Raw genomic sequence first — 22,155 nt, 5'->3', positions numbered from 1 at the left:
GACCTGATTCCTCAAAGAGGATACGTAGGCGCCTCACGGCTCGGTCATAATGGCCATAATGGTCATAATGTGCATAATGTGCATGGTGTAAAAAGAAATTAAAAATAATAAATAAATAATCCCCAAGCAAGAAACTGGGGCAAGAGTTGTGCTCGTTGTAAGCAAAATTGGTTCCGAAGGTTGTAATGTTAAACCCCAAATTTATTTTGTTTTTGAGCCTTTTATACCCTTTCTTTCTAAACCTATCCAAAAAACCACATTACGGTCCAAAGAAAGACCTTCTGACCAGTCTGCAAAAGATGCCAAGTCAGACAAATAAGAGTCTTACCGGTGAACATAACACTCTGTTCCACAACAGAAAGGACTCCAATCTCCAGCAGAGAGAGTTACCGGCAACACTCCAAATCCCCAGCTGGAAAGTGATACAAATGAGAGAGTCTTATTGGTGAAAATCTTCACGGACACCATAAGGCGATGAAAGCTGAGAGAAAAACCAAAATGAGAGAGACTTGATGGTGAAAACCCTTCGGGTACTACAAGTCGAATAAGATTGGGAATCAGATGGGGAATTGCCAATTGAAGGTCTTGAAAGACGATTGACGGCAGAGGATAGGCCACATGTGCATATCATGACCATTAGAGTCGGTATTTGCGTTTGATAGGTCTTTATTTATAGTTTCTTTTGTTAAATAGTCATCTTTTTCCGGTGTCTTTTATTCTGTTCCCTTTTATCTTTTTCCTTCATAGAAATTTCCCCAGTAGAGTCTGTTTGGTCAGAACCAGTGGGAAATGACTTTAAAATAGGCCATCAGCTTTCCAAGATAAGATCTGACTAGTACATACAAATGGTATAGTCAGCAAGGAACAAGCGCGAGGCCAGTGTCAAAAAAGATATCCCCAGCAAAAGGGAATTGACAAAAAGGATCAACGAGTGTCAAGAGGGATATCCTTGCCAAAATCAAAGGTTATTAAACCTCAAGGCCAAGGCCCGTGGACAAACAAGGAGAGCAATGAGCATGATTTGGGAAATTCATGCGAGACTAAAAGGTCGGGAAAATGCAAGTTTTCGAGCCATGCCACGATAGAAGAGGGATATCCCCAGCAGAAAAGGATTATCCCCAAAAAATAATATCACCCCCAACAAGTTGTGGGATGTAGAGCAAGGAAGGAGAAAGGGAAAGTCATCCCCAGTAGGAGTATCACAACCAACCACCGCGTTTTAAACTAACAAATTTTGTTTGATTTGAAACAGGTAAAAGAAATAGCATTTATAACGAAAATACATGATAAAGATTGTCAAACTGGGGCAGAAAATTTTCTTTTCAATTAGAACATTTTCTGGAAATCAGGTACCATTTGGGGAAGAATAAAGATAGCACCAAGGAAGTGGTCTTTGAACCAGGGTTGCCCCCAACATAATAAGCTTCCAATGGAGGAAGTTGATCCCCAACAGACAGAACCAAGGAGATGAAATTGGTGTTTAGAAAAAGCAAAAACCATTATCATCCCCAGCAGCTTCCAGAAGAATGAAGCATCAATTTGAATGGATAAAATTCCCCAGCAGCGTTATCCTCAACAACGTTATCCCAAGAAGATAACACTTTTATCCCCAGCAGTGTTGAGAGAATTTAAAATAAAAACAAAAAAAAAACAAAAAAAAATATCCGGGAGATTTGAAGGAGGGGAAGAAAGGAGACTCCCACAATGGTATTATACCCAGCAAGCAAGAACAAAGCAGCGCAAAGGAAAAAGAAAAGAAAAGAAGAAATTCAAAAGGTAAGTTTCTCAAATCATTGATCTTTACATTTTTCTCCTAGGATAAAAAGTCCTAGTCTGATGAATTTCCCTCCCGATACAATCTTGGTCCGATGAAATTTTCTCCCAAGATAAGATATCAAATCTTAGTCCGATGAAATTTTCTCCTAAGATACCAAATCTTAGTCTGATGAATCTTTCTCCTAAGACAGAAATCTTAGTCCGATGAAATTTTCTCCTAAGATATCAAATCTTAGTCCGATGAATCTTTCTCCTAAGATCACAACAAAATGGACCTAGTTTGACGATTTATCTCCTAGAGTCACAATCTTGGTCCGATGAAATTTTCTCCCAAGATAAGATATCAAATCTTAGTCCGATGAAATTTTCTCCTAAGATACCAAATCTTAGTCCGATGAATATTTCTCCTAAGACTGAAATCTTAGTCCGATGAAATTTTCTCCTAAGATATCAAATCTTAGTCCGATAAATCTTTCTCCTAAGATCACAACAAAATGGACCTAGTTTGACGATTTATCTCCTATAGTCACAATCTTGGTCCGATGAAATTTTTCTCCCAAGATAATATATCAAATCTTAGTCCGATGAATTTTTCTCCTAAGATATCAAATCTTAGTCCGATGAATCTTTCTCCTAAGATAGAAATCTTAGTCCGATGAAATTTTCTCCTAAGATAACAAATCTTAGTCCGATGAATCTTTCTCCTAAGATTACAACAAAATGGACCTAGTTTGACGATTTATCTCCTAGAGTCACAGTCTTGGTCAGATGGAAAGTTTTTCTCCCAAGATAAGATATCAAATCTTAGTCCGATGAAATTTTCTCCTAAGATATCAAATCTTAGTCCGATGAATCTTTCTCCTAAGATCACAACAGAATGGACCTAGTCTGTCGATTTATCTCCTAGAGTCAAAATCTTGGTCTGATGAAATTTTTCTCCCAAGATAATATAATAAAATCTTAGTCGGATGAATCTTCTCCTAGGATCAAAATCTAGTCTGATGAATTTTCTCCTAGGATAATTTGAAAATAAAAGAAGAAGTTTAAATTTGAAAAAAAAAGTTGTTGAAGTCAGGAGCCCCCCTGAAGAATAGAATGGCGATTTGTTGTTGAAGTCAGGAGCCCCCCTGAAGAATAGAATGGCGATTTATTGGTTGAAGTCAAGAGCCCACCTGAAGAACAGAATGGCGATTTATTAGTTGAAGTCAGGAGCCCGCCTGAAGAAAGGAAAGGCGTTTTTAAAAAAGGGTTGTTGAAATCTCGCCATCCAAAGAAAGGAATGGCATTTTTTGAAAAGTTGTTGAAGTCAGGAGCCCCCTGAAGAATAGAATGGCGATTTATTCGGTTGAAGTCAGGAACCCCCTTGAAGAATAGAATGACGATTTATCGGTTGAAGTCAGGAGCCCCCTGAAGAATAGAATGGCGATGTATTGGTTGAAGTCAGCAGCCCCCCTGAAGAACAGAATGACGATTTATTGGTTGAAATCAGGAGCCCGCCTGAAGAAAGGAAAGGCGTTTTTAAAAAAGGGTTGTTGAAATCTCGCCATCCAAATAAAGGAATGACATTTTTTGAAAAGTTGTTGAAGTCAGGAGCCCCCCTGAAGAATAGAATGGCGATTTATCGGTTGAAGTCAGGAGCCCCCCTGAAGAATAGAATGGCGATGTATTGGTTGAAGTCAGGAGCCCGCCTGAAGAAAGTAAAGACGTTTTTTAAAAAGGGTTGTTGAAATCTCGTCATCCAAAGAAAGGAATGGCATTTTGTGAAAAGTTGTTGAAGCCAGGAGCCCCCCTGAAGAATAGAATGGCGATTTATCGATTGAAGTCAGGAGCCCCCTGAAGAATAGAATGGCGATGTATTGGTTGAACTCAGGAGCCCGCCTGAAGAATAGAATGGCGATTTATCGGTTGAAGTCAGGAGCCCCCCTGAAGAATAGAATGGCGATTTATTGGTTGAAGTCAGGAGCCCCCCTGAAGAACAGAATGACGATTTATTGGTTGAAGTCAGGAGCCCGCCTGAAGAAAGGAAATGCGTTTTTAAAAAAAGGGTTGTTGAAATCTCGCCATCCAAAGAAAGGAATGGCATTTTTTGAAAAGTTGTTGAAGTCAGGAGCCCCCCTGAAGAATAGAATGGCGATTTATCGGTTGAAGTCAGGAGCCCCCTGAAGAATAGAATGGCGATTTATTGGTTAAAGTCAGGAGCCCCCTTGAAGAATAGAATGACGATTAAGTTGTTGAAGTCAGGAGCCCCCCTGAAGAACAGAATGGCGATTTATCGGTTGAAGTCAGGAGCCCCCTGAAGAACAGAATGGCGATTTATTGGTTGAAGTCAGGAGCCCTCCTGAAGAATAGAATGGCGATTTATATGTTGAAGTCAGGAGCCCCCCTGAAGAATAGAATGGCGATTTATCGGTTGAAGTCTGGAGCCCCCCTGAAGAACAGAATGGCGATTTATTGGTTGAAGTCAGGAGCCCCCTAGAAGAACAGAATGACGATTTATTGGTTGAAGTCAGGAGCCCACCTGAAGAAAGGAAATGCGTTTTTAAAAAAGGGTTGTTGAAATCTCGCCATCCAAAGAAAGGAATGGCATTTTTTGAAAAGTTGTTGAAGTCAGGAGCCCCCCTGAAGAATAGAATGGTGGTTTATCGGTTGAAGTCAGGAGCCCCCCTGAAGAATAGAATGACGATTTATCGGTTGAAGTCAGGAGCCCCCCTCAAGAATAGAATGGCGATGTATTGGTTGAAGTCAGGAGCCCGCCTAAAGAAAGGAAAGACGTTTTTTTAAAAAGGGTTGTTGAAATCTCGCCATCCAAAGAAAGGAATGGCATTTTGTGAAAAGTTGTTGAAGCCAAGAGCCCCCCTGAAGAATAGAATGGCGATTTATCGGTTGAAGTTAGGAGCCCCCCTGAAGAATAGAATGGCGATGTATTGGTTGAACTCAGGAGCCCCCCTGAAGAACAGAATGGTGATGTATTGGTTGAAGTCAGGAGCCCCCCTGAAGAATATAATGGCGATTTATTGGTTGAAGTCAGGAGCCAGCCTGAAGAGAGGAAAGGCATTTTATTTTAGAAGTTGTTGTTGAAGTCAGGAGCCTGACTGAAGAGAGGAATGACGATTATTTTCAAAGTTGTTGTTGAAATTAGGAGCCCGCCTGAAGAGAGGAAAGGCATTTTATGTTAGAAGTTGTTGTTGAAGTCAGGAGCCCGCCTGAAGAGAGGAATGGCGTTTATTTTTAAAGTTGTTGAAGTTGGGAGCCCGCCCATAGAACAGAGGCATACATTTCGATCTTTACATTTCAAGCATTGAAGTTGGGAGCCCGCCCAGATAACAGAGGCATACATTTCAGTCTTTACATTTTAAGCGTTGAAGTTGGGAGCCCGCCCAGATAACAGAGGCATACATTTCAGTCTTTAATTTTCAAGTATTGAAGTTGGGAGCCCGCCCATACAACAGAGGCATACATTTCAAGATCAAGTCAGAGGACAATAAAACAGAGGGTTACAACAGGAATCCCCAGCAGGAAACAATAAAAATCCCCAACACTGGGAAGCAGAAGGTTGCAATAAGAGGTCCCAACAAAAAACTCAAGTGCATGTGTCGAAAGGAAGAAAAACATCGGAAGAAAAGCACCAAAAAAAATGCAAGCAGACAAGAAAGCAAGGCAACAAAAACAAATTGCAGTCTAGCCTAGCTTCTTGTTTTCTTTTAAGCACGGTGTAACAAGGAGATCGGTAAGCAGTAGTAATAGCATGCAACAACAGTAACATTGCAGTCCCACGGTAGTCCCAGCTACCAAAACTTCCCGAACTACATGACCTGATTCCTGTTTAGCCCAGGATATGTAGGAAACCTTTGAAGCAAAGGTTCGGTCAAATCTTTTTCAAAAAAATGCTTCATACGGAGTACTCGGATGGGCAAAAATCGCTCGCTTTATCTTTGCACGAAAACCCTTCGTGTCTTCGGGCAAAGAGGGGCAGCTGTAAGCACGTGATTTTTGCCCAATATGAGAATTACTCCCAACAATTCAAAAATAAAATGATTTTCCTTGGTGTGCAATTTTGTGGTATTTTTGTGTAACTATTTGTATGTTTGTATGTGCATGTTTATTTGCTAAATTAATAAAAAATACAAAAATATGTCGCATATTGCATGTAGGATTTAATTATACAATTTTTTAGTAATTAAGTTTGTTTACAAAAGATAAAAATTTACAAAAAATAGGCATCGTTTGCATTTTTAGCATTTAATGTCCGAATATACAATTTTATGCTTAATTATTACGTTATTGTGCTTTAATTATTATTGGGAGTTAATTTGCTCTTTTATAACTTAATTTAGTTCTTAATAATAAGTTAAGTATTTTTATAATTTAGTTTTAGATAAATAAAAGAAGAAAAGAGAGCGAAAATATAAAGAAAGTCGGAATTGGGCCTCTTCTTCGATTTCAAGCCACAGACCCAAAAAATGGCCCAATCTTCCCAAACGACCCAGTCCATTTCGAACTGGGTCGACCCAGTACATAACCAAACATCCTATTATCTTATATTTTACAAAGACAAAACAACAAAAAAGAAGAAAAAACCCTAAAAACTAAGAAGTCATACGCCACCCCCCCTCCTATCTTCTTCTTCTTCCTCAAGCTTCTCCAAGCTCCATCAATGGCTTCCTTCCTTCCCCTCACGCCACACACACTCACTCACAACACACGCGCACAGCTCCTTCACCATCATCTTCATCCTCACGCGAGGTAGATCCCAATAAAAGCCAACGAATAGCTCGTCGTCATTGCCGCTCCATCGCCATCGCCATCGTTGCCATGGCAGCTCCATCGCAACCTGCTTCAGTTGCATTGCTGCTGCCTTCATCGACCTCGTCCCAAGCTTCATCAACAACTTTATGACGAGCAGCTGCCCCCTCGACGTTGTTGCAGCTACTATTTCATCGTCCAAACGGACCCAGCTACTTCTTCTTCATGTTCGTCGTCGTTGTGTCACCGCTGCTGCTGCCGCTGCGTCGCCACTGCTGCTGCTCTGTTTTGCTGCTGCTCACGTTTCAGCTTCTTCCCCATAGTCCATCGTCGCGTCCAACTGCTACGAGCAGCCATGGCTTCTCCAAATAATGTTGATGCATCACGTGTCGCAGTTTGTTTCAGCTGCGTCCAGCTGCAGATTTTGGTTCGTTGTCCGTCGACCTCACCTACTACTTCATGGAGCTTCTTCTTCCTCACTCGACGCACTGCTGCTGCTGCTCGTCGCAGCAGTTGCTTAGGCTTCACGTTGCTTCATCTTCTTCGAATCGTCAAAGTTCGAAGGTCTTTCGTTGAGTCGAAGCCCGGACACATTTGTTTACAATCGTTGCTCGTCGTTTCATTTCCGGTTAGTTGGGTTTTGAATCTCATTTATCGTCCATATTTTTGTTTGGTATTTTTCGGATCCAAAATCGATAAATGATTCAATTCTTGTTTGGTTTGTTCGTCGTTGAAATAATTTTCTAGTTTGTTCATATGTTAATTTTCAGATTTCAAATGGAAATTAATTAATTTGTTTTTCATATTTATTTCATGTTTGTTTTGTTGTTTAGGTAAATATTTGTTAATTTGATGATTGTTAGATTCAAATTGAAATTTAATTGATTATTTCTTCAATTTGTTTCATGTTGTTATATATTTTCCAGAAATTATTAATGTTGTTTGAGCCGTTTAATCCGTCATGTTTGTTGTTTTAAAAAATAGATTCATTCATATTCATACTTTGTTTGGTTGATCTTGAATCCGAAATTTGTATAGTTTGATTTCTTGTTTATCATTTATGATTATTTCTTGAATTTGTCTCATAATCTTGTTTAAGTTTAATATAGGAATTGTTGGTTGTAATGTTGTTAGAGTTAATATTAAGTTCAATATGATTGAATTTAGAAATCTAAATATACTTGTTTGTTGTTGTTGTTGAATCCAAAAATAGGATTGTTTGTTGCTAAAATATTGTTCAATCAAATTTTAGTTATTCTTTGTTGTTCAATCATGTTCATGTGATTTGTTGTTGAAATGTTGAAGAAATCATGTTCATGAGATTTGTTGTTTGAATTTATGTAGAAATTGGTCATATTGACTATATTTTGGTTGAGTGTGATTAATTGATTTGTTATAGCTGATGGGGTAGTTTGGTAATTTACAGTACGTTTAGGGGTAGTTTGGTAATTTTAGTAAGGTCGGAGGGGTAGTTTAGGAATTGTACATTTTGTAATTGTTTATATGAAGCATGGGGGACAAAATGTAATGGGGTGGGTTGTGATATAGTTGTTTAATATAAAGGGGGGACAAGACAAAATTTAGTGGGGAGGAATCTTGTATTTATTTATGTTAGGCATGGGGACAAAAAAATAATGGGGTGGTGTGATATATTTATTTAATGTAATGGGAATAAGTGGGAAGATAATGGGTTTGGTAGAGAAAATGGATTGATTTTAATTGATTAAAGGGTTGGGATTATATATAGGAAGTCTTGAACACAAGACACAGACACACGGGAGAATACAAAACGAGAGAGAGAAACGAATTTGAAAATAAGAGAGAGAAAAAGGGCTGAACATTTAAGAGAGAGAAAATTCCGAAAAATATTTAAACTTTCAAAATAAAAAAAAAAACTAAAAAATCTTCTGCTTTCTTTCTTTGTTTGAAATCAGTATTAATTGTTGTTGTTTCATTCAAAGTTTGAAGCTTTTGTTTTTGGGATTACTGCTCTACTGGTTTGCAAACTCTTTTCCTGGGTTGTTACTGTTGCTGGGCTGTTGTTGCTGTGCTGTACTGTTATTACTGCCGTTGATTTTCATCTTCATTTTCTTTTGCTTCCAATATCAGGTATATATTTTAGACTCATGTTGTGGAAAGCTTCAACATTGCCAAATAAATGAAGTTCGGAATTATAATTATGTCTTTTACTCGTTTAAATCTATTAGTTTAAATTTCAGTTTTGTTTCAGTTGGTTAATATAGTAGCTTACATATTATGTGAGAACTGTTAGTTAATCATCCCTTTGAAATTCGCATAAGCTTTGTAATAATGTTATTTACTTCAGAATTTTATTAAGTATAGCTATATTCAAATTATAAGATAGGGAACATGGCAGAAAGCTAGCCATTAATTAAATCTTATGATATTGTTGGCTAAGTATGGAATAGTATGGAACTATCAAGAAACTACATTACTAGCATATTTTGTCACAAAAGTCCGATTTTATTTAAAACTAGATTGATGTAAGTTGTATGTTGTTCGTACATGGCGTGATAACAGTTACATGTATAACCATAAGTGAAAGGTGAGTTGATATAATTCGTTACGAGGTTAGAATATTAGGAATGGTTCAGACGTACAACTATATTGCATGTGATGCAATTTTATTGAATCAATTTGTATAATAGTTCTCTTTCTTATCAACTTGATTCTTATCTACCATTGTAAATAAATTAACCAAACAATTATAACTTTGGACTAAAAACAAGTATATGAGAAGGATATGGGATTTATAAGCACGAATTGCAACATTTTATGTCAAGGATATGTAGAAATAGAGTTCGCATTAAATATAACAATGAAAATTCTTCAGAAACTATTAATTTGTTTATCAAATTAATTCTTTTCCAGTTTTATATGCGATTCGATTTTTGGATATATTAATGTTGTATCCACGATAAAAATGGTAGTTTTTTTTAGTTATATGTTGTTTGTTTCTTTTTCATATCATTAATTCTTTAAAATTTGAATAGTTTTGAGGTATATAATTCATACGCGTAAATTAAGACTTGCGGTCAACACACAATAACTTTTGAATTCTTTTCAAGAAAATTTAGAGACGTCTAAATCAGTGTTTCTCTATGGCTTTCATATAAAAATAAGTGGATGCAATAAACAATTTGTAGAGAATTTTATCAAGAATATTTTGTGAAATTAGGGATACGTTCGTGTGGCCTAAATTACATTTTTTTAAGGCAGTTCGGATTATGCGTTCGCGCAACTTTGAGCCAAAATTTTAATAAAAAAAGATTCGTTGGAGGATATTAAATTAATTTCATAAAACCCGAGATGTGCGGTTCACTATTTAAGAAAGGCGAATGTTCTTAATTTTATTTTAAGCACAATTTCGAATATCAAATAATTTTTTTTATAATAAAAATATAAAAATATTATCAACCTTTTTGTGTACACGTATGCGTGGCACGATTCTCTACAATTATAAAAAGGTATATAATACGAATATACGTACGCGTGATTCGTTTATATAATTGTAAACAATCTAAACAAAAGCGGTAATAAAATCGGGCAACAAGAAAAAAGGTATTTAGTAAATCAAGATAATTAAGCCAAATATAAAAATGGTTAAGCGACCGTGCTAGGACCACGGAATTCGGGAATGCCTAACACCTTCTCCCGAATTAACAGAATTCCTTACTCAGGATTTCTGGTTCGCAGAATAACAAACAGAGTCATATTCTCCTCGATTCAGGGATTAAAACCGGTGACTTGGGACGCCTTAAAATTCCCAGGTGGCGACTCTGAAACAAACAAACAAATCCCGTTTCGACTGTCCTTTAATTGGAGAAAACTCCCTACGCCCCTCGCGGGGACGGAAAAAGGAGGTGTGACAACATGTGTCCTACATGGTTGGTGAGAATGTTCTATTGAAGGTTTTGCCCATGAAGGGTGTTATGAGATTTGGGAAGAAGGGTAAATTGAGTCATCGGTTCATTGGACCTTTTAAGGTGCTTTGGAGGATTGGGGAGATGGATTATGAGCTTGCTTTGCCACCCAGCTTGTCGAGTGTGCACCCGGTATTTTATGTTTCTATGCTTCGAAAGTATTTTGGGGATCCGTCTCATGTTCTAGATTTTAGCACGATTCAGTTAGATGGTGACTTGACTTATGATGTGGAGCCAACATCTATTTTAGGGCGTCAGGATCGAAAGTTGAGGTCTAAGGATATAGCTTCAATGAAAGTGCAGTGGAGAGGTCGGCCCGTGGATGAGGCTACCTGGGAGACCAAGCGGGAGATGCAGAGTAGATATCCTCACCTGTTTGAGGCTTCAGGTATGTTCCCTGACTCGTTTGAGGATGAATGTTTGTTTAAGAGGGGGAGGATGTAACGACCCGGCCGATCGTTTCATGAGTTACCGCTCCATTTCCCCCATTTTCTACTTCTTATTTCTTTGTTTATCAGTTCTATATATGAGCGAGTTGGTTGGCTCAGTTTTGAAGAGGTTTTGGTAAGGTTTGAGACACTTAGTATCTTTTGAGGAAGCTTAAGTTGGAAAAGTCAACCGGATGTTGACTTATGTGTTGGAGAGCTCGGATGAGAGTTCTGATGGTTCGGATAGCTTCGGGAGGTGATTTGGGACTTAGGAGCGTGATCAAAATGTGTTTTGGAGGTCCGGAGTAGATTTAGGCTTGAATTGGCGAAATTGAAATTGTGGCGTTTTCCGGTTGATAGGTGAGATTTTGATATAGGGGTTGAAATGGAATTCCGAGAGTTGCAGTAGTTCTGTTGTGTCATTTGGGATGTGCATGCAAAATTTTAGGTCATTCGGACGTAGTTTGGTAGACTTTTTGATCAAAAGCGTAATTTAGAAGATTTTGGAATTCTTAGGCTTGAATCCGATGCGAATTTGGTGTTTTGATGTTATTTTGGGCGTTCTGAAAATTGGAACAAGTTTGAATGATGTTATGGGATATGTTGGCATGTTTGGTTAAGGTCCTGGGGGCCTCGGGTGGTCAATCGGACCATTTCATGTTGTGAAAAATTGCAGAAAACTGTTGTTGAGTGTTGTAGTCATTTGGCCTTCGCATTCACGAGTGGGCCCTTGCGTTCGCGAAGGGTTAGCAGGTAAGGCTGAAGTTTTGGCCTTCGTGTTCGCAAAAGGCTGGGCTATTGAGCATTGCGTTCGCGAAGGTTGAGCTGTGGAGTCATCGCATTCGCGAGGTAGTGTTCGCGTTCGCGAAAGAGGGAAATTTGGTCAACTTAAGTTTGTGCTTCGCGAACGCGAGGCTTTGACCGCGTTCACGAAGAAGGATTTGAATGCCTGGGCAGAATGTTTAAATAGCCATTGTCCGCGATTTTAGGGGTAACTTACACAATTTTTGAGAGATTTTGGAGCTTTTTAAAGAAGATTGAAGAGGGATTCTAGGGAAAACACTTGAAGGTAAGATTTATGGATTTAATACTTGATCCTAATGTGAATTCTACCTAATTAATCATGAAATTTAAGCCTAATATTGAAGAACTAGGGCTTGTAATTGGAGACCTAAAATTTGGGATTTGAGGGGTCGTTGGTGGTTGGATTTTGATGCTTTTGATATGAATGAACTCCGGGAGTGATAAGGAGTCTATTGATGTAATTTTTATCGGAATCCGAGACGTGGGCTCGGGGGTCATGTTTGGCCAATTTCGGGATTTATGTTGTAATTTGATTTCTTTCGAATGGGCTTTGTTCTTTTAGCATATTTTGATAAGTTTGCACTAACTTTGGTTAGATTTGGAGCCTCTGGAGGCCGATTCGAAAGGCAAAGGCATCGCGGGTTAGAGATTTGGACCGGATAAAGGTGAGTAATGATTGTAAATGTTGTCCTGAGGGTATGAAACCCCGGATTGCACATCGTTGTGCTATATTAAGGTAATGCACACACTAGATGATGAGCGTGGGGTCGTGCACCATTGGGGATTGTGATTTAGTCCATCCCAAATGACTATTTTACCACGTATTTGACTGAAAACTGTTTGCTATCATCATGGTTTGGGCTGAAAGCGATATTTGGGCCTCGTGACAACTATTTGAACCCTTAGGGGATTTTTACTGATATTTCCTCACTGTTTTGACTTTATACTTGTACTCAGTCATGCTATATTCTACAGTTTCCATAACTCATCCTTGGTTACTCTATTTTAACACATTAAATGATATTCTAAATGATAATTTGAGCTGAGCATCATGTTTTACTGTTGCCCGAGTGGCTTATGAGATTCTGACTGAGTAAAGACAAGGGCCTGTGTTGTGAGGATACACTCATTTAGGCTGAGAGCCTACTGTTTATGCCACAAGATGGCTTGATGTTGCGGTTGGGCCGTAAGGGGCCCCTCCCGAAGTCTGTACACCCCCAATGAGCGCGGGTACCCATTGTGATATGAGATATAGCCCGAGGGACTGGTGTTGTTCCATGATATTGCTCGAGGGGCGGATTCTGTTGACTTTGTGCCCGAGGGGAAGATTTTTATGTGTTTATCTGTTCTATATGCCTTTCATTTAATTGTTTAACTGTTAAAAAGGCGTTTTAAAGAAGCTTCTTCTGAACTAAGTGCTTTTACATGTTCCCACTATTTAATTGTTTTCACTGGTTTTATACTGCTTCTTTATAGCATGTTGATGCGCGTTTACGTGATTTCTTATCGCTCAGTCTTCATTTATTATTATTACTCACTGAGTTGGAGTACTTACTTTACTTCCTACACCCTGTGTGCAGATTCGGGCGCTTCGGGTCCCGCTAACGAGTGTTGACTTCTCACAGCTCAGGCGGATTCGAAGATTCACTAGGTAGCTGCTCGGCGTCCGCAGCCTAGTGCTTCTCCCCATATCTTATTTACTCTATTTTAGTTCTGTACTAGACTATGTAGACTTTTCCTGTCTTTATTCAGATAGTAGATGCTCATGACTGGTGACACCCCGATGTCGGGCTATGTCTATTCTGCAACTGTAGTATTTACCTTATTTTGGGATTATTATTATGTTAAAGGCTTAATTTGTATTATTTTAACTGCTTAAAATGATTTAGGAGTGTGTCGGATGGCCTTGTCTTTACGAGAGGCGTCATCACGACCGGGTTCGGGTTTAGGGTCGTGACAATTACTAGATACGTATCACCTTATAAAGCATCCGAAGGAACTTGAATAACTTTTAGTCATATCAATCACTTAAGCTTTACCATCATGTGTATTAGTTCCTTCATAATTTATAGAGAATGTATAAACTTTGAAGAATCTTTAAGCATGTGCCTTGACCAGCCATTATGCAAATTTCATTTATCCCTTTTTATGGCTGGACTCAGAATTCCTACAAAACAGATTAATTTATTTTTGGTACCCAAATCTTTTTGGGTCCTTCATGGTTAGTAGATTGAATAATTCGTGATGCATGTAACGCTTTTTGTCTCCAAACATATTTTGATCTAACATAACTTTTGGCATAATTATATGCAAATACTTTATGTCCAGAATTGCCACAATAGTGGCATGTAATATGAGAAGAAGAGTGTTTACCTACAGCTGCCTTATTAGTTGACTTAGAGCTTTCCTCAGTCAACTTGTTCAAAGTAGGACGTTTACCAGTAGATCCCTTTTCAATCGACTTATAGCTGTTAAGCCAAGGAGACGACTTTGATCGATCAAAGTAGTGGCTGGGGGATTTGTGCAAGCTGCTTATTTGTTTGCAAAGCTCAAAATTTTCTTCTTGAAGTAAGTTGTTCTCTACAAGATATTCTTTAAACTGAATATCCCACTCATTCTTTTCATTTCTCAACTTGTTATATTCTTCAAGTTGGATCTCCCAATCTTTCTTCTCATGTTTCAACTTCTTATATTCTTCAAGTTGGATCTTCCAATCTTTCTTCTCATGTTTCAACTTTTTATATTCTTCAAGTTGGATCTCCCAATTATTCTTCTCCTTCCTCAACTTATGATATTCATTTAGAACTTTCTTAAAGTCATTGAGAACCAATTCCATATCATCCTGCAATTTATCACAGTTATCCCAATACGTAATAGGAGTGTGACATACCTTATTAATTTCTCCCATTGCCATGAAACATTGATTCTCTATTTTTTCGTGATTGTTTTCTTCTTTAGATTCATCCTCGTCGCTCCATGATTTGTGATTCTTTTTCTTGAGATCACAATCCATGATAGCATTAAAGCACACCTCGTCAGTTTTCCCTCTTTTCTTGAGACATATTTTTGTCATTTCTTCTTGATCATCCTCGTCGCTCCAAGTTGAGATTCTATGATTTTTCTTCTTGAGACTGGGACATTTTAATTTCATATGTCCAGGTTTACCACATTTGTAGCAGTATATGTTCTCTTGTTGTTGAACCACATTCTTCCAATTCTTTTGATGATTCTGGATGGAATGAGATTTTTTATTCTGCTTCTTTCTACTCTTCCTTTTTCTCGTCTTGGGCATCACGCCGAAGTCTTTTCAATCTTCACCATTTTCGGATTCTTCAAGAATTGATGTGGATTCAATTTCCTTAACTCTGTTGGCGTCCCCGTGGATATTTTCTAATATGTCCCATATATCTTTAGCAGTTTCACAGGTGGATATTCTCTTATATTTTTCTTCACTAATCACACAATAGAGCATATTGATTGCTCTAGCATTTGTTTGCATAATATCCAACTACTCTTTTGTAGTTAAATATGAATTTCCTTTTTACAAGCTTCTTTCCATCACTGTTGTTCGGAATAGGTCTTGGTCCATTCTGAATAACTAGCCAGGCTCGATAATCTATTGATTGGACATAATCCTTCATTCTTTCTTTCCAATGACTATAGTATTGACTATTGAAGTAAGGTGGCCTTCTTGTTGAGTGTCCCTCTTGAAGTACTGTTTCAATAATTTGATGACCTGCCATGGATCTTTTCTCACTTGCTGTTAAGCAAAAAAAAAAAATATGAGACCCGCTCTGATACCAATTGAAAGTACAAGGGGGGGGGTGAATTGTAGCCTTTTTTAAATTTCTAGTCGACTACTCTTCAGACCTAGTCGACTTATGTGGAGACAGTCTGCACAGAACTGTTAGTTCATTTGATTTAAACAAGTGTTAATCACAATAAACCGTAAAGGAACAGAATATAATATGAGAGTGATAAAGTAAATGACACAAGGAATTTTACACTGATTCGGAACCAAAGTGGTATCCTAATCTAGTCCTCTTGGGTTGCAAGAGTGTTATCTTTTAGAGCTCTTTGTAAATTGAATTGAGTATAGCCTTTGTGATTTTCAGCGATCACCACCAACGCTGACAGGGTTGGTTTTAACTTGCTCACCAACAATGACCCTTTGGTTTTCACTCGCTCACCGAAGAAACGAACAATGACACAACCTCTAGGATACACTGCCTTTCCAATATTTTTCTGTCTTTCTTCTCTCTTTTGGGTACACAGTAAATCTACTAAAATGAATTACAATGCTTGTTAAGAGTAGAATAAAGAACTTGTAGTTGGATAGACAATTGTATAGAAGGCTGCGTATCTTTTTCTTTCCCAGACTCTCCTTTTTATAGTCTTCAATAGCTTCTGACGTGGGCTTGATTTTGCTGATCCCTTGATTTATTCAATCAGAAGATTTTCTATTTTGATTGAGTAGATACCAATGTGACTTCTTATTAATTCATTTACTTAATTCCATTTGCACCTTCAAACTAATTTGAAACCCTTCCACCAATCACTGATTATTGGAATTTATTCCTTATATTTTGTACCGATTGATTGATGAAGTGTCTTGCTAATGGACTCAAATATATTTTCAATTTGCTGATATTCTGGAATCCATGCCTTAAGATCATTTGATTTCTTTCCTTGTGAAGTAAACAATATTATTGTGTATCCATAAAATGAGATCCTTCCATTTGAAGTGTTGTCAACAAATGCACCAGTATATATTGAATTTTTCTTCCTTGAAAGAGCTTGGTGATTCTCTGCCTTTGTTCTTGGAGATATAATTTCTTACTATAATATTGTAGTAAGAATATTCCATACGTAATAGATCTTGTCCAAAAATTTAGGAAGCATTCTTTCATAATTCTCCAATGTTCCTTTAGTAGGTCTTGAAAAATAATCTATTTCCATAAAATAGATTGTACTATATCCATAATATACTTTCTTTCCATAGAAAATATATTCTTCTCCCATTATATTGAAAATATTCCATTCTTAATCTTGGAAAATACTATCTTTTCATAATATAAATTGTACTACATCTATAATATATTTTCTTTCCATAGAAAATATATTCTTCCTTGTCCTTGTAGTATCTTTTCCATATAGTATCTTCCTTTCACTAAATAATAAATCTTCTCCATGATTTTAGCAACTTTCCTTTCAAGATGTTGAAAAGATTTCCATCCATAATTTCCATAGATTCTTCTTCTGAGATTGTAGTAAGCCATTCAATATTTGAAATTTCACTTTCAAATATTATTCCTTCTAGATTAAATCTCTGAAAATAATCTTACTTGATAAATTCTTCACAAGATATTTTCTTTCCCATATTTGTTTGGATCTTTACCAGCATTTTCTTTCCTGTACAAGAATAAGATTACCACAAGTAAATGTTCTTTGATTAATAATTATTTTGGTTTGTTATCATCAAAATTAATACGTGAAACCTTGGACCTAACATACATTGCCAATTTGAAATATAATTCTGCTTTAAGGACTGGATATCTGATGATATAATGTAAACATGCATATTTTTATCTTGCCCACTTCTGGACATAGCAATATCAAAGAAACAACTGAAATTAGTTCCAGTTGCTGCAATTTAATTTTGTAAGAGCTCCTAAGAATGCCGAAGTTCGGCAAATATAAACAAAAGCTTCAGCTCCTAGAATGCTGAAGTTCAGCAAATACATAGCAAGCTTCAGCTCCTAGAATGCTGAAGTTTAGCAATTACAAAACAAACTCCAGTTCCTAGAATGTTGAAGTTCAGCAAATACAAAACAAACTTCAGCTCCTAGAATGCTTCAGCAATTACAAAACAAACTCCAGCTCCTAGAATGTTGAAGTTCAGCAAATACAAAACAAACTTCAGCTCCTAGAATGCTTCAGCAATTACAAAACAAACTTCAGCTTCAGTAATTACAAAATAAAAACTTCAGTCAAAACATATTGTAGTTTTATTGAACTGAAGTTTTTCATTGCACTATGAACTGAAGTTTGCGTGATTGTCTTTGCTACTTCAGGCCCGTATGTCTGAAGTTACGCAAAAAGTGGGTACGCTTGCAATTTTTTTTGCAAAGTGGGTATAAGTTAAAAGGTGGCCCAAAAACTGAGTATAGATACAAATGCTGGGGTCAATTGGTTTTGTGATGGATTATCCTTTTCTTAGTTTTATATCAAAATTTGTAAGAAAATTTATTTTTACACGCAGGAGATATAAAAATATAAGACGTGATTTTTGCTAGGTCATTTCATTTATGCAAATCATAAAAGGTTATGTTGAACTATTTCCTCTGTTCTGCTGAGTGGTCAAAACACTTAACTCATTATTAATAAACTCCTCAGTTCAATTTCTTAAAATAGAGTTTAAAATGATATATTGTCTTTTATATATCATATTAGTGATAGTAGTAGATGAAAGTTTCAAAATAATAGTTGAAATTAGTTTATGGTGAGAACATTCAAAAGTTTTAATTTTTGAAAGCGGTGGAAGTTATATAGAAATGAAACTGAGTCACATTATTAAAAGATGTCATGTAGAGGGAGAGAGTACTATCTTAGAATGCTTAAATTCTTCATTATAGCTGAGTAACAGAAAAAGAGCACCATCTTTTTAGTCCTCTAAAGAAACTGTAACTTTTACAAATAGGATTAAGAAAATACCAGTAACAGTAATTTTGATTAAACTAGTTTCCAAAATACTAGTTGAAAGAGAAAGAAGGTTCAACATCTTGTTCCCCGTTCTCCATAAGTTAGTTACAAATACTTACTCGTGTAGAGTGTTTACACCAAACCATGTTAACATACTACAATTAAGTAGTTTAATAAAGCGAGAATGTATATTAATTAACTATAGTTAAGTGCTAAAAGTTTATATACAAAGATATATCATGCATCTATTGGTTTGATATAAACACTAAGTGTGAATAAATTTTTACTGTCATGTTGAACCATATTTGAGCCTCAACTGTATTATTGACCATAAATTACCCTTAGCTCAAAAATTCCTCCAAGCCAAAGGTACTTGGCTAGCAAAGAAGTCACTTTTGGGCCGAAAACCAAATAGGGACAAAGTTGTTCTACTTCGTATAATTTATGGGATTGTTACACAAATAGTCGATCAGATTCAATGTTTACATTTTCTAATCAGTATATATAGATTATATATTGATTATACACAATTATATTTATATTATACATCCGTCAGCTGTTTTAATTTACGAGATTAGATAAGCGGCTATTTGGGTTAATTCTTCTATAACTTAGGAATATTTTTGGCCATTTTTTAAATGTTGGTTATTGGATACATGCGTCACACGTATATTTTATGTCAATTTTTACAAAACTTGTGATTAACACCTTAATAAATAATTTTATTATTCTTAATGTATTCATGCCTAAGTGATCACAAAGTCATTCGGACTTGAGAAACATTCATCGCGCACAAAAATTTTCAAATCTTACCACATCATATCCTACTTATAGTTTTTATCTGAAGTACTTCAATCTTGTGTTAATTGGAATATAGTGCTTCACATTTTAATGAATATCGACTTGTACTTGCATCGATAAAGCAATGTAATAGCTCTGATTTCAAATTAATAAGGGGTCCTTGAAGGCAAGAGAACATACATTTAATCATGTATTTTGTTGATCATCTGTTTTCACCGAGGTAGAAACTATGAAAAAGACTAGCAGGATAACCACATATATGCATGTGAGAGCTAGGAAACCTCAGTTATGTTTACTATTTTTAAAATTTTCAGTACAAAAGAAGGCTTACAATTTTATTCTGATTTTTTATGCCAGCACCTAGAGAGAGCAACTTGAAGTTTCTGAAGGACAATCTTGAACTATACTACAATACCAATTAAGTCCATAGCCTCCAAATTGGAATCAAGCAAAGAGCAAAAAAAAAATTGCAAGTTGTGAATTTAATAGGGAATTACCGGGAGAAAACCATATATTCAACATATACTAGACTTTTATATTTAATTAGATGCAAGAAATTTACTTTCACATGAAAAATAAAAACTAAAGTAAAAAATTACCTGTTTATGGTGTGTATTTTACCTGGACTCGTAAACTAATATAACAATATATATAGTGCGTGTGTGTGTGTTTTAACATGAGAATTAAGATGATCAATTATTTTCCATGGATATATATATATATATATATATATATATATATATATATATATATATATATATATAGTGGACGGCGTGCCACACGATAATTAAGATGATCAATTACCTTCCATGGATTTAACATGAGAATTAAGATTAACAATTACCTTCCTTTTCATTGAACAAAACTTGCAATCTGAGCTTGTTGATACCGGAAAAATTACACTGTATATATAGGTAAAATATTAGATTTTATAGGTATATAATATTTATTGAATACCTTTTATCCGATTTTTTTTAACTTCTTTTAAGTTTGAACAACCTAGAAAAAATTCCTGGCTTCACCACTGGATTCAAGTACAATTCTAAGGAAGAGAAAATAAAAAAACTAACTGTTTAACCTTAAAATTGTATGAGTATTTGGTATATTATTTGTTGAATTTTTTTTTAAAATAATTTATTTTTCTTCCTTTTGTCTAAGGTAAATATATAAAGATGATTATAAAATAAAGTAAGTTAATAATCATATACATGATCAGTAAAGGTTAAAATATTTTTAGTTTATTATTTTTACAGAAGGAAAAGATAATGTTCTAAAGAGAAAATAAGAAAGAGTGATTGTTCGATCCATAAACATCATGAGTATTTGGGAAATTGGTTATTAAAATTCTACTCAGTAAATGGCTTACTTTGCTTCCTTCTGTCTATGGTGAATTTATAAGTAATAGTGAAATAAAAGAAAATAAATAAAAATCATACTGTTTACACTTAAAACGGATAACAATTAAATTTATACGTGGTTTTAAGGATATGTGAATTAATTCAACACAAGTAATCAAGGACGTTAGATAAACGAATTTGTCACAATCCAAATTTTCCTCCGTTGGGTATCGTGATGGCACTTAGTCTTAAGAACTAGGTAAGCCTAACATTTAATGAAACAACAACAATATTAAATAACATCTAACGGTCTTTGAAATAGAAATCTCTACAAAATTTACAATTTCAAAAATTGGTGGTACAAGTCATAAGCTCTACAGAGTTTGCTACAACTTCTAAATAGAACTGTTTGGAAATAAGTAAAAACAATGTGAATACAAAGTAGGAAGATGACTCTGAAGCCTGCGAACGTAGGAGCAGGTTTACCTTGAGTCTCCTTAGCAAGAATCCGCACAGCTACTAACGATCAAACACCTGGATCTGTACAAAAAAATATGCAGAAGTGTAGTATGAGCACACCACAACGATGCCCAGTAAGTATCTAGACTAACCTTGGAGGAATAGGGACGAGGAACAGTCGAGACACCCACTGGTCCAATAAACTGAACAAGTATAAGTATAGGAACAGTAGAACATGATATCTACTTAAAGACTAAGCAATATGACTAACAATACAGTAATTGCAATAAGAAAGAAAACAACAAGTGTCAGCGAAATACCATAAAAACGACAGAAGAGTGAATGGAATACAACCTAAATCCGGAATCACATATACAACAAGGACAAGTAACAACTCAGCAACTACAGCTGCTTTTACATCAGGTTTTAGTCAACAAACTCCATAAGGTACCGAACCTCGGACAAACACAACTCACGGGTTTCAATACCTAAACCCTAACACTTGACATCATGTGCCCTCATAATACTCCATAACCGCACTGACGACTTACGTGCCAAAAGAGCCATTCTCACATAGAAGGCAAGTAAATAAGGGTGTGCATTTATACTCAACAATACTAAGGAAAACTCTTAACCAATAAGGGTGCTTAACTACGTGTATGCATGTGCAAGTGTCCTAACATAGTTCATACCAGCTAGTAAGCATAAAAAAAGAACGGATAGCACGTAGAATATTTTCTCACAATCTTCACAATATAAAGCTCACATAGGTAAATGTACCACTACACAAATATCAACAACAAGAATGCTCCCAGGCCATCACAAATCAACACAATCAATTCTTGATATAGCCCACCTCGCCTGGCCGCGTGTGCAATAGTAAAGTGAAAACCCGCCTTGTCTCGCCACACGCACATAATAATGTTCTCACCTTGTCTTGCCACATGCACAACCCATATATATATATATATATATATATATATATATATATATATATATATATATATATATATATATATATATATCCTGCCTTGTCACGCCGTATGTGCAAATATCAACAGTAACAATAACACGGCAGAAACCTCGTGCAACCCCATAACAATAACCTCACGGCAGAAACCTCGTGCATCACCACAATCAGTACAACATCAACAATGACAA

This window comes from Nicotiana tabacum, chromosome 10 (assembly GCF_000715075.1).
Source record: "Nicotiana tabacum cultivar K326 chromosome 10, ASM71507v2, whole genome shotgun sequence".
In the NCBI taxonomy this organism is placed as follows: Eukaryota; Viridiplantae; Streptophyta; class Magnoliopsida; order Solanales; family Solanaceae; genus Nicotiana; species Nicotiana tabacum.
The sequence above is the reverse complement of the archived record's forward strand: the minus strand, read 5'-3'. Positions refer to the sequence as shown.